This window comes from Neophocaena asiaeorientalis, unplaced genomic scaffold (genome assembly GCF_003031525.2).
Source record: "Neophocaena asiaeorientalis asiaeorientalis breed wild unplaced genomic scaffold, Neophocaena_asiaeorientalis_V1.1 scaffold226, whole genome shotgun sequence".
NCBI lineage: Eukaryota > Metazoa > Chordata > Mammalia > Artiodactyla > Phocoenidae > Neophocaena > Neophocaena asiaeorientalis.
Genome location: NW_020173037.1, coordinates 5,845,887 through 5,851,886, shown reverse-complemented (window position 1 = coordinate 5,851,886; position 6,000 = coordinate 5,845,887). Strand labels below are relative to the sequence as shown.

The 6,000-nt window shown below is 42.5% G+C and overlaps 1 long non-coding RNA gene across 1 annotated transcript in view; it reads left to right on the top strand.

Moving 5' to 3' along the window:
- The first annotated feature begins 219 nt into the window (after positions 1-219).
- Positions 220-6,000, top strand: part of LOC112398175 (uncharacterized) — a 54,304-nt gene continuing 48,523 nt past the window's right edge. Inside the window, exon 1 of the long non-coding RNA XR_003002943.1 lies at positions 220-538. This is a non-coding gene — a long non-coding RNA (uncharacterized LOC112398175). The remainder of the gene's footprint in view (positions 539-6,000) is intronic.

Below are 6,000 nucleotides of genomic sequence, written 5' to 3'. Positions count from 1 at the left end.
GCCCCCCTCCACCATCTTTCACTCGCTCCCGGCACCGCCGCCACCGAAGCGTCTCCCGCGACTTCCGGGGCCGGTTGCCTGGCAACCGCGGGGCGGAGCGGTCCCTGCGCGTCCCCGCCTCCCCCGGCCCCCGTGCGCGCTTCTTCCGGCGCCCGCCCACCTGTGCGGTCCCGCTTGTTTCCGTAAAGGAAGTTGGCTCAGAATTTCCCCGCCAAGAAGCTTTTGCGTAAACCCGGAGGCTGCTGGGCGCTGGCCTGGAGGGCAGCACGGACTTTCGTGTTCTTTTAACCCCACAGTGAGAACGTCCCCTGGATGTTTCATCTGATGAAAAGTGCCACCGTCCTTTTCCAGTCTCGGTCACATTCTCTCATTTCCTTGCCAAGGACTGGGTGGTACGTCGTCCCCAAAGCGTGAATTGACGTTGAGGAAGAACCCTGTAAACTTTCTTTGCGATCAGAACTAGAGACTTCTAAATCCATCTGAGATTTATTCAAACTCCTGTCTTATCCCAAGCACTTTTATACCCCCGGATGCAAAGGTAAAAAGAAGTAGTCCTGGTCATTATAAAACAATCTATTGGGAGAGGGAGAGGTATAAACAGATAATAAAGTGCCATTTGCAGTAGAGCTTTGCAGGAAACGTTATGAGTGGTGTGTGGGGTGTGAAGGGCAGTATTCTGTTGGCATCTGCTATGTGCACCATGCTAGGTGCGTTCGATTGTATGTGTAATCTCGTCTGTTCCTCTGCCAGGTAAGTATTGTTATTACCGTGTTATACCTGAGGAAAGCAGACGACAAATAACGACTAAACTCACCCTGTTGTAAATGGCGGTACCAGATCCTAAGCCTCGCATTTGTTGGTTGTCCAGATATTCTTTTGAGTACAACGTTCTGCCCTAGAAATCCCGGGCTTCTCTTTATAACCCATAAAGCCAAAGGCATTTGGCCGAATCTTGAAGGTTAAGTACCCCTGGTAAACTTTGGACCAAAAGGGACCACCGGGAGAGGCATGGGTTTGAAATACCGTGTTTATCCTGATAAAGTACTGCATGGCAGAACCTTAGGAGAAATGACAAAAGACGGTTGGGGGTTGGAGAGTGTGGGTTTGGATCTAGACTGGAGGTGTAGGCTTAGGGCAGATGCTGAACGGTCTTGCCTTAGTGAAGAGATTGAATATTGCGCTCCGGGCCAGTGATTCTTAAGGCTGGTGCACGTTAGAACTCCCCTGCCGTCCTTTCACTGCAGGAACTCAGACTTAACTAGTATGGGGTTGCACTCAAGCATCATGTTTTTATAAGCCGCTCCCCAAGTGGACTTTGCTTCTGGCTATGACAGTGTACCTGGTACTGGATTTGCCCTTCCACTCCCACCAATGAAAAAACGAGACAAAATATATGAAACGATTATTTTCAGACATTGAACTACAGGCAGTACAGATCTGTGCTATGCCAGAGAAGGGAAACAAGCAAAATGAGCTATGTTTGTCCTGGCTTTCTGCCTGGAACTCTCCTACAATGCTGGTCGGAATGGAGAATGGTACAGCTACTTTGGAAAATAGACAGTTTCTTCTAAAGTTAAATATTCAGTTATCGTAAGATCCAGCAATAACACTCCTAAATACTGACCCAAGAGGAATGAAAACATATGTTTACAAAAATATTTGTACCCAAATGTTCATAGAAGCTTTATTCATAATAGCCCCAAACTGGAAACAATCCAAATGTCCATCAACAAATGAATGGATAACATTTCGAGAAATTCATACCACAGAATACTACTCAAAGTAAAAAGGAAGAAATTACTGATTCACACACCATGGCTGAATCTCAAAGACATTATCTTGGGTAAAAGAAGCCGGATGTCAAAGAGTAAATATTGTCCGATTCAATTTATACGAGATTCTAGAGCAGGCAAAACTTATCTTTCCTGACAGGGTTGCTTAGGGTCAACTCTGGGGGAAGGATAAGCTTGGGGAATTTGAAAAAGGATATGTGGGAACTTTTTGAAGTGATGAAAATGTTTTATATTGTTATTGATGGTGATAATTACACACTTTGTGTGTGTGTGTATGTATGTGTTAAAAACACATTGAGCTATATACTTAGAATGGGTGTACTTTATTATATGTAAATCACACATTTATAAAATTAGTTGAAAAAAACCTCCCCAGGTAATTCTGTTGTGCAGCCAAGGTTGAGAACCACTGGTCTAAGGCAATTGGGAGCCATTAAGTGGTTTGTGATTTAGAAAGATAACAGAGGCATCAGTGTGTAAGATGAATCAGAGTTACAAAATTAGAAGGTTATTACAACAATGTGGGGTGATTAGAATTAAGGTTTTTTTTGTTTGTTTGTTTGTTTTTTCCGCCTTCGCTGTGCAGCTTGTGGAATCTTAGTTCCCCAGCCAGGGATTGAACCTAGGCCCGTGGCAGTGAAAGCACCAGGCCCTAACCAGTGGACCGCCAGGGAATTCCCAGGAATAAAGTTTTATCAGTGACAGTGGGTAAAGAGAGAAGCAGTAATTGGTAGAGATATTAGGACCAGAGCCAACTGGTGCTGAAGTCTTACATGGGGAATATGTGAAAGGAGGAGGAATACAGGATGACGTTGAGGGTTTTGGTTAGGTGATTTGGCAAATGGCGCCTCCTATAAATTATTCAGTTGAAAGGGAGAAGCAGACCTGAAAAGACAGAAACGAGTTTGTTGTGGACATTTTGTGGTTTCGTTTTGCTTTATTTCCTTCCAGTTTTATTGAGCTATAACTGACATACAGCACTATATAAGTTTAAGGGGTACAGCATAATGATTTGACTTACATACATCATGAAATGTTTACCCCAGTAGGTTTAGTGAACATCCATCAAATGGTATAGATACAAAATATAATAAAAGAGATCATTTAGGAGATCAACTTAAAATAATCCTGTATATTTATAGGTTGCTGTATATAAACCTCATGGGAACCAACACTGCAATAGATAAACACACACACACACAAAGAGAAAGAACTCCAAACATACCACTAAACATAGTCATCAAATCACAATGGAAGAGAGTGTTATGACATTTTGAATTCAAAATTTATGTGGGACACTAGAGGGAAAATACATCACAGAGCAATTGCAAACGTGGGTCTAGATATTAGGAAGTAAGAGAATCTTGCTTTGGAGATATAGGTTTGGTGATGACTGCCCATGAGCGATAGCAGGGTAGATGAGGCTTCCTGGGGCAGTGTGAGATGTGATAAGATGTGAGCACCGAGAATACTTAGAAAAACCAGCACTGAAGGGCTCAGTGGGGAAAGGAGAACATTCGGACTAGACCTAGGGAGTAGTCAGAGAGGGAGGGTGAAGGCAAGAGACTGGACAAACCAGCGACATGGCGGTTTCAAGCAGGAGACCAACGCTGTCATTTCCTATGGATAATCAAGATTAGGATTCCCTGGTGGGCTAGTGGTTAGGACTCAGCGTTTTCACTGCTGTGGGCCTGGGTTCAATCCCTGGTCGGGGAACTAAGATCCCACAAGCCTCGCATATGGGCAAAAAAAAAAAAATTAGGACTGGAATGTGTCCACTGGATTAAGAGAAGAGATTGCTGTACCAAGTTTACTATGAATTTCATAGAGAGGAAAATCCACATTTTAGCAGGTTGAGAATGACAGCTAGGACAGTAAAGCTGTGTTTTCAATGTACTTAAAAGTCAGAGGTGTGCAGGGCGTGGCTTATCCTGGCTCGGGAGAGCCTGTGGTTAAATTTTCAGGAATTTTACAGGTAGATGTTAAACACAGCCATTGTTAAAAATGGAGGGGAAGGGGGGAAGGATAAATTAGGAGTATGGGATTAACAGATACACACCACCATATACATAGATAACAGGAATTTACTGTATAGCATAGGGAACTATTTCACTATCTTGTAATAACTTACAATGGAAAAGAATTAAAAAAAAAAGGATATAGCTATATACATATGTATATGTATGACCGAATCACTTTGCTGTACACCTGAAACTAACACAATATTGTAAATCCACTATACTTCTATAAAAAAGTAAAAAAAAAAAGAAAAAAATTAAGTTACATAAACTTACAATGAAATCATATTAAAAACCAATGTAATAAATACTAAAAATCAATTCCAAATTATTTAAATACATTTTATAATTATCTATGCCATACATTTTATTATCTATTACCTATTCTAAATATATTTTATTATTATCTATACAGCTATTGTATCTACATGGTGGAAATACCATGTAATGGCACGCTATGGTACACCTCTTCCCAACTCCACTTTCAGTGACAACATGTTGGTAGCTTGGAATTCACCATGGTGGGAGTATTCACAACTCAGAAATTGGCAAATGCCACACTTAAGACCTTGATTTATTATTTTGTTCATTGTCTACTCTGAATTTAAGAATGTGGTGGAGAAAATGTTTACAAGGCAGTTAAGACTTAAAAGTGTGCTGTGTCTGTAGCTGCTATACTGGGAATAGCAAAAGGGAAAAAAAGGGGGCATTCTTTCAGTATTTGAAAATGACTGACTGATACAGGAAGGAAGTAGCTGCTCGTGTCATGTCATTGAGTTACTATGTATATTGTGTTGATTCACTCACATCTTAACTTGAATGAAAGTATCAACTGACATTGGTGACATTCATGACAGACAGTACCTCTCTTTTTAGCTTGTGATGGAAGCAATAGTACCTCTTCCCATTCTTCTCCAAAGAAATGATCACAAGTACCTCACTTCCCCTCCATTTCTTCCTATTTTATATTCTCAGAGTGATTGAGGGGGTTCGAGAATCATGGAACTTATTCATTCTAAAGTTTCTTACCATTTACCATAAGCTACAAATCAGTATTTTTTATTTATTGATTTATTTATTTTTGGCTGCGTTGGGTCTTTGTTGCTGTGCGCGGGCTTTCTCTAGTTGCAGCAAGCAGGGGCTGCTCTTCGTTGTGGTGCGTAGGCTTCTCATTGCGGTGGCTTCTCTTGCTGTGGAGCACGGGCTCTAGAAGTACAGGCTCCAGTAGTTGTGGCTCGCAGGCTCAGTAGTTGTGACTCACGGGCTCTAGAGCGCAGGCTCAGTAGTTGTGGCGCACGGGCTTAGTTGCTCCGTGGCTTGTGGGATCTTCCTGGACCAGGGCTCGAACCCGTGTCCCCTGCATTGGCAGGTGGATTCTTAACCGCTGTGCCGCCAGGGAAGTCCCCAGAGTCATTTTTAATTCCTCTTTTTCCTTTAACCTCACAGTTTATTGTTTACCAAATCTTTTGATTTCTCCTCCAAAATATCTCTTCTTCACCCTCATTGCACTGACATGGTACAAATTCTTTTCCTTTTAATTGAAATAAAATTGTAATAGATTTAAAGTGTACAGTGTGATGATTTGATACATGTAAATCTTGTGAAAGGATTCCCCCCATCTGGTTACTTAACATACCCATCACCTCACATATTTCCTTTTATTCTGGTGAGAACAGTTAACTTCTACTCTCTTAGAGTAGAACTTCAAGTCTCAAATTTCAGTTATGCAACACAGTCAACTACAGTCATCATATTTTACATTAGCTCCTCAGACCTTATCTTATAATTGAAAGTCTGCAAGTAGACCTCTTTCCGGGAAAAGACTGGGAGATGGGCATTTCTGTCTGCTCCCTCTGCACTGAGCCCTGGGGTGACAGCCAGTCAGGAGCTGTTTCTTTGTTTGCTACGGTCTGATAGGTCCTACAAATGCAAGCCCCACTGGCCCCCAGAGCCAGACAATCAAGGGGTGCATCTCCTGGGTTGCATCTGCAAAAGCCAGGCGTCAGATGTGCGTACAGGCTCCTTCCAGGGAGGAAACTGTGACTTGGAGGCAGACCTAGGGAGTTGGAGATGCCCCTACCAGACTCCCCAGTCTCCATGGGGGGCAGCAGGCGGCCCCTAGGCATGTGCTAAATTAGGGGCCTGACCCTCAGGCTGCAGATTTTAAGGAATGCAAAGAGACCTCTGTT